Genomic DNA, 8,208 nt, shown 5'->3' on the forward strand with positions numbered 1-8,208 from the left:
CTCCGACAGGGAGGCAGGCTTCCCCGCAAATTTTATGACAGCAACATTTCTTTTATACGTTTAGTCTGCTAACAGTACACACACAGGGAACATCTGAGCAAACAACAAGATGGTCCTTGGTGACCCAGTTTCAAAAGTTACTAATGAATTGGTAGAAGTCTAATCAACAATGTAAAAACACATGTAGCAGTGGGAACAATGCCCTCAGAGACACGGAGGGTGTTCTGATGGCATCTAAATTTGTTTTGATTTCTTTGTTAAATTTTTGTATTTCTAGTCTATGGCCATGTTACCCTGAACAAGCCTGATCCCGTCTGATCTTGGAAGCTAAGCAGGGTCGGGCCTGGTTAGTACTTGGATGGAGACCACCTAGGAAGACCAGGTGCTGTAGGCATAAAAAATAAAAAAATAAGGGATTGTAAGCTGACAAGGTCCTTGCAATCTGTAAGAGCAACCAAAGGTTGCCATGCCTAAAAAATTAAAAAATAAAATAAAATTTTTAAAAATATTTCTCCCAGAATTAGATACTCTGTTTTTGGCACTTAATATATATTATATATTATTTATCTTTGCCGTAAATCTTAGAGAAGGTAAAAAAAAAACCCCAAACTACCCTCATTTTACAGATGAGGAAACTGAGAAGCAGAGGAACAACTTGTTAGAATGTCCCACAGTGATGGTGCAGATTTTGAACAAAAATATACCTAAACACAAAGTTCCTGCTTCTTTCTCCACACTACCCTGGCTACGTGTTTCAATATTAAAGAGGCTTATCAGCATTTAAATTTCAGCTCAATGTCCTTCCAGGGCTAGTGTTTTCAATCCTTTTTCCTTCTGCTTATGACTTTTCGGGTAGGCCATGAAACTACTCTTGGTATTTGAAGCAATGGAGAATTTTGGACCCCAAGCCCTGGAAAATTGCCTGGTTTCGAGTTATGTTTCTAGTTTTGTCATGGCTCATTACTGCCCAGTGCACCTGACTTTCTCTGCTGTCACTTCTGGACATTCTTGCTCTGCTGCTTATGTTGATCCTTATGTCAAATGATGGAGCAGAGCTGTGTTCCTGCTGCCTCTACCGAAGCAAGTGTCTCTATTGTCCATCACTCAGTCCACTCGCTACTGCTCTATTGAAGTTTCTCACATTGACTAGCCATGTCACATCACACCTCTCTGTCATCTCACTATTGGCAGAGAGTGATTGAAAATTTTCCCTGGCAGTGAGCTAGGTTGGAAGAAAGTACCTATCTATATTTCCAGCAAAGTTTTGAAGAACATCTTGAAGGCTGAGACTGATAATATGTTGTCTGCTATTTTTCTTCTCTTATCCATAAGAATTGAACTCCAATTTTATACAGAGAGCCAAGTGCCAAGATAAAATGCTACCCAGCCTCCCTTACAGCTGGTATGGCTCTGTGGCTAAGATGATAGCCAGTGATACACATTACAATTATTTTAGTCACTATTATTGCTATAGAGTCTTACATCTCTCTAAGAATACTGCTTTGGCTGTATCCCACAAATTTTGATTTTGCCTTCCAATTATGGGTGTTTCTTAGGAACATTTGTTACTAATTTCTAATTTAATTCCATTTGGCCACGTAATATACTTCATATAATTTGAATAATTTAAAATTAAATAAGGCTTTTTTGTTGTTCTTTTTTTTGTTGCTGTTCATGTTGATAGATAGTGTTAAGTCTACTTTATGTATTTCTGAGGAATGAGTCAATCAATTATTGATATATGCATGTTGCAATTTCTGACTGTAATTGCATTTTTTTTTCTCTTTGCAGTTTTATCAGTTTTGGGTTCATATATTATGAAGTTTTTTAAATTATATTTACAAGCAGTTAAGTTAGTTATAGATTCTTGAAGAGTAGACATGTTTGTTATTGAAAAATGACTTTTTAACCCAATTAATATTGTTTGCTCTAATCTACTTTGTATAATGTTAATGTGGCCGCTCCATCATTTTTGATTAGTGTTATGATTGCCTATTTTTTCCATTTTTAAACTTTTTTTCTTTTTCTGCATTTATATATCTTCTTGAAGGCTGGATGTATTTGTATCCTTACAAAGATTTTATTTTAGGTTTGTTTGGGTGTTATTTAAATTACTTAGAAACAGTTTATTCTTTCAGTTTCTGTGTTTATCTGTGTTAGATGGGACAAGAGCGATGTTTAGCTCTGTGATTTCTTTCCCTGATACTGAAGCAAATCTTTCTGAATAATACCCAGTAAATTAGGAGATTTGAAATTCTGTTTGGTGTAAATAGGAACCATTTCAATTCTTGTGTGAGCTCATAATATTGTTCTTTGCAATCTCTTTGGGTAATTCTTATCTCGGTCAGATAATTTCCTTATATACATATGCTGATCAATACTCAGCTGAATGCTCGTGAAGGGCCATCTATAGATCACTAACATCTGTCTGTATGTCTCTCCCACCTTTCCATACATTTCACTGTGAACTTGAGCCTTCTTGGTCTACTGCCTACATCTTCTCAACTCTGGCAGACCGATGGGCTCTAACTGTCTCAAGGAGGTAAGCTGAAGTAATCATCTCTCAGGCATCACTGTCCATTAGCTGATGTCAATTATCTGGAGAACTGTGGTTTACATATTTTCCTTGAATTTTTAGTGGTGTAAGCTGGGAGGGCACAGATGCTCCCTGTTATTCTATTTCAGTTTGAGTCTATTATCTTTCTCTGCTCTTTTTCTCATTTGAAAACATTTTCTAAGGTTCTAGACTTTTGAAATCTAGAGTGACTAATAATCATACTTGCTGCTTTGCTTATTCTATGTATTCTTGTAAATATTTTCTTTCTTTGGTTATGACCAAATTTTGGTCCCTCATCTTATGAAATGAATAACACTCTTTGCTAATTATTAGAAGTTTCTTATTATTTGGGGTGGGTGTTGGTGGTAGGAAATGTGCTCTAAACTCTTGTAATCTAGCTTAAACATGAGTCACACACCCATTAAATGTTAATTTGCAGGAAAACTCATAATACTTTGCAGCCACATCCTATAAGTGGTGGGTCTTGTCACCTCCTGAATGTGTCCTGCCTTTATGACTTGCTTTTACCAAGTAGCTGATGTGAAATATTTTAGTGGAAAAAAAGGAATATAACGACTTTAAGTTTGGTTATGTCAAGGAGAGGGAGAATTTCCCCTCCTCTACCATTTTTTATTTTCTCTGGCTGGACTGTTGTGGTGTATTCAAATCTAAGACCCACGGAGCCAATTGAGATTAATTATGAGCTTTTATTAGCCGGCCGGCGACTGACTATATCACTCAGGGTTAGAGGAGATCATCCCGGGGTCTTTGTTTGAGGCAGTTTATGAAGTCTCCGACTACATCTTAGAACAAAGAGAGAGAGAGAGTAAGGAAATTACAGAAAGCAGAAGTTAACTGTTAATGTCCTTTACAAAGATAAATGTATCTGGGGAATTGCTAGATCAAACATAGCCTGGTAGACGGTCTTATTATCTGTATCTTGGAATGTTGCGCCTCTTCCTGGGACTTTGGTGCCTCGAGGAATCACCTCCTTGTTACTGATTTACTGGGAAGTCTTCACTCTTACAATTTCAAAAGAGGCAGCTCACAAAGCCCAAAACTACATTAAACAAGTAAGCAGTTTACAGAAGCAGAAGTCGACCATTAACGCAATACAAATACATCACCTCGTACTACACTCTGGTTAATAAGTGAGCAGATTACAGAAGCAGACACTGGCCATCTTTATATCCTATACAATACATTTTCTAAAACCACACCCAAGCAAGTGGGGCAACTTCTGGTATCTAAAGATATTTCTTCCCTGTAGCTGACTTATAGCTAGTCAGCTCACTTTGAAAATTTTCTACCCTTACCAGGACTAATTATAAAATAACAAAACTGACATTAGATTAGATTAACAGGAGGAAAACCAATTTAATGTGTGTGCATGAGATAATCACAATATGAAGCTCACATTACAAAATGAGACTCAAAGAAATGATCAACTTAGGCATCTTTTTACACTTTTTAGACAAAGAAACAATAAATTTGTGAGAAACTGAAAGGGTAAAGAAACTTTCTTTGGAAAGAAATCTAAGCAAGATTTGGACTCAGGTAATGAAGTAGTAAAGGCATTACAAAGTCTGTTTATACACAGACTTTTTTGACTTTTTTGACTCTAGATATTTTTTTAACTCTTGTGATGAGGTTGCCTCTCTGCCCCCTGGAAAAGGAAGGGTGTCTATCACATGGAGATTTATTTTCTGCATTTAGATGGACAGAGCTTCAGAGAGCTCTTCCCACTCCTGCTGCTTCTCAAGTGATTTTAATTCAAAATCATCAATATGCCATTGTGGGATATCCTTGGTGACCTGCCCTGGGCCCTGACAGATACTTCTAAATATCTGGAGAACTTGGAGAAGGAAAAGTGATTATTTCAGGATTTTAAATTTCTAGCTTAAAGTACAAATATAAAGGGCAAAAAACTATGATTTCCTTAAAAGAAACTGGATCTCCTATAGATACAGGATTGAAACTTCTGAAAACCAACCCATATCTAATCTTGAGGATGAACTAATTTTAATGGAAGTTGAACTCACAACTTCCAGGGGTTACTAGAGGGCACATATGGGCAGATTCCACTGAAGCTCCATACTCTGCCTAGCTACTTTTGCCAGAGAAGCAGATGTTTACACCTTGGCTGAAGGGTTTGAGCTCTTCTTATCTATAAGAACCAGTAATGACCTCTTCTGAGGTAGTTTTCTTATAGGAGAAGGCCCACCTCCACATTATCTCATTGCTTGTAATCTAACAACCAGACTCAAGTTCAAACAGACTCCAGGCATTGGGTACTAAGTATGACCTGAAAAGAAGTACCATATATATCAAAGGAATTTCAAGAGAACTCTATCAACAGACCTGAGGAATATCTAAGGGAATGGATCATAAAAGTTTTGGAGTCAGGGTAGGGTCAGAAGTAACAATTGATTGGGTTGATATGAATGTTGATATGAATGATGGTATCTCAAGTGGCTGGGCATGGCTCTACTTGGTCCAATGTGGTCTACACTGAGTGAAATTGAGATTCCAGGACTTCATCTTTATGCTGTTGAGAAGGGCATACAAAGATGTAAAAAGATTGGGATACTGAAGTAGATTTCTTATGTAAGACTTCCTCATCTGTTGTTTAACAACAACCCAGAATATTTCAGAGGACATGCCATTCATTAGCCTTTGAGAAATACATCGTTGGCAGGGAGTCTTGGCTTTCTGAAGTTCTCTGTAGTGAATATTCTCCAAAGTTCAGGAAAGACAATAGGAAATGGTGCTATTGAAAAGGGATCCCTAAATTAAATGGGATGAGGGGACCTTGAGATAATGTAAGTGTGGTTTCAATGGTTGCCAGAAGAACTGAAAGATTTGATCTTCAGAGCACTCAGGTGTTGGCTAAAAAACCATACTTCTGGGACTGAAATAGATGGGCAGCCACAATAGGGAAAGGATAGTCTCTTCAATAATTGTATCAGGAAAACTGAATATCCTCGTGCAAAGAATGAAACTGGACACTTATACATGAAAGGATCTCAAAATGAATTTAAGACAGAAAGTAAGACCTGAATGTGTAAAATTTTTACAAAAAAATGTAGGGGAAAAACTCCTTGACATTGGCCTTGGCAATAATTTTCAGAATTTAACACCAAAAGCAAAACCAAAATTAAACAAGTGAGATTAAATCAAACTAGAAAGCTACTGTTCATCAAAGGAAACAATCAACAAAATGAAATGGCAACCTATGGAACGGGAAAAAAGTATTTGCAAACCATATATTTGAAAAGGGGTTAATATCTAAAATATATAAGCAACTCTTACAAATCAATAGGAAAAAATTTTCAAAGACTCAATTATAAATGAGCAAAGGACCTGAATAGAACATTTTCTCAAGAAGGCATACAAATGGCCAACAGGTACATGAAAAGTTGCTCAGTATTACTAAGCATTAGGGAAGTGCAATCAAAATCTCAATGAAATACACCTTACACATGTTAGGGTGATTATAATAAAAAAATAAATGAGATAAATATTGTTGAGGATGGAGAAAAAGCAACCTTGATACTCAGTGGGAAATGGGTAAATTGGTGCAGAATGGTTTTTCATCACTGTTTTCAGCTATATATAGACGTTGAATCTGAGGAATAGAATGCAAAAATGATATTTCAATATGCTATACAGAGAAAAGTAGCTAAGTAAGTCAGGAGAAGCACACGTTTTAGCTTTTATTTGATCGTCAACAATCTGATAGAGAAGCGATTGCATTGTGCTTCGTTCCGCTGCTTTACCTTCAGAATGGTCTTCAGAATGTGGCTTATGGAAAATATCCATCTGAAGTTTCTTTTCCACTTTGGTCACAGGACCAATTGTCAAGTAGATAGAAAGTACCTTGAGAACCTCACGGTCCCCCGAGGTCCCCCGAGGCAGCCATCGTGGTATCCCGTCCTTGGTGTAGAGTAGGAGATCCATTAATGCTGGTGAAGAGGAAAAATCTGTACACAAATTGATCTTCCCCATCTGTCACTGCAGCATATCGGCAAAGCGATCTCATACTCTATGGTATTTTAATACTACCAGTGGCTCAGTTGTATTATTTTCATGCTTGGCAACGCTTGTTCCCTTCAAACACTTGTTCCCTTCACACAATTTCTCAGTCTCCCCGACATCCTAGAGAAGCCTGTACTGTTTGGGCAACCTGGGAGTAGTATATCAGAGTTCCCACGAATTCTCCTGAGTTCCATACTCCTTCAAAATTTCTTCTTTGCTCCCCTTTTATGATAATCTGCTGAAATCCTCTAGTCTGGGTACCTCCCATGTATCAGTATGAACAGCCTCTATTTTGTTATCTTTCCTGAATTCTTGTTTCAACATCCATCTGTTGTCTACTGTCCCACCCATCCCAAGTCTTCCCAGAATACTGGCAGGTGGGATGTTCTGATGGTCTTTCTCAGAACAGTATCCCGTCCCTGGGCTTCTGTTATCTTTAGTGGGGTTATACAGTTTATGCATAGATATTTCAGCTCCCAAATGAGTTCTGAGGCTAGCTGCCTGCTCTCTTAATAACAGAAAGTCTATATCTTGTGAGATGGGTAGATAAAGGAGACTACCGCTTGGGGAAAAGTCTTCCGTCTTTGCCATATTATTTTTTTCTGAAGATTCACTTTACCCTTGGGTCTGTCACTAATCATTGCTGCTCCTACCATTTCTTCAGGACAGATTTTTGCTTTTCAGCACACTGGCCAAAAGATAGGTAGACTATGTGCTTCTTCCTTTAAAAAGCAGTTATTATCAGGTGTTACTATTTAATAAAAGTTAAATATTACACAGAGAATCAATACTTCTTGGCTATTAGGAATAATAATTTTAAAAGCTAGAAAAGCACAATACATCCTCATGAGCTTCCCTACAAAACTACAAAGAATTCATTTCACCTTGTTCCAATAAGACCTACGATACTTTTTCATTTCTCACATTTCCTACCTATTCACTCACCCTTACCAGTGGTGACACTTCTAAGAAGTGTCAGAGCTGACATTAGACCAGGTCAAATGAAATCCAAAACTTAGTCATTTCCAGGAAAGCTGTAATGTTAGAATTCGAGGCAATTGCTCATACTTAGTCAGTTCTAATAATCATTAATGAATTAAAATTTTAGTTTTTCAAATGCTTTCTCGATGCAAACAGTATCTTCGGGGCATCTGGGTTTCTTCAATAAATGACTCAAATGAAATCACCTCATGAGACACCAATTATTTTGTGATACGAATGATTTGTATATGATGCTTTAACATATTTCCCACCGAATGCCTTAAGTGCTGTTACCCTCTGTGCTTAGGGAAGGCATCATTTCTTTTCTATCAAGGAGAATTGGCACAGTGTACGGGGTTCATAAACACCTTCATATGGGAGGCTGCACACCAAGGCTTATGGGATAGAATGTTGCCTGAATGTCAGCAACCTTTAAATAATGCATGCCCATGCAGAGATAGTTTTTCTAGGCTAAGACGTGAGGGTTTCAGAGAGCCACACATCTCTGTTTAGCACCTCTGATGTTCTTTTCTTCAGCAACTTTTATCTGCATAACCTACGTCTCCACACTGGCCAACACACTGAGCACCAGTTAATATCACTGGATGGTACACCATCACAAAGCATGAAAA

General features: G+C 37.5%; 1 pseudogene; it reads left to right on the top strand.

Moving 5' to 3' along the window:
* Nucleotides 1–276: 276 nt before the first annotated feature.
* LOC118614626 lies at nt 277–394 on the top strand (annotated as a pseudogene).
* Nucleotides 395–8,208: the final 7,814 nt, after the last annotated feature.

Source organism: Rousettus aegyptiacus, unplaced genomic scaffold (genome assembly GCF_014176215.1).
Source record: "Rousettus aegyptiacus isolate mRouAeg1 unplaced genomic scaffold, mRouAeg1.p scaffold_m13_p_2, whole genome shotgun sequence".
Taxonomy (NCBI): Eukaryota; Metazoa; Chordata; class Mammalia; order Chiroptera; family Pteropodidae; genus Rousettus; species Rousettus aegyptiacus.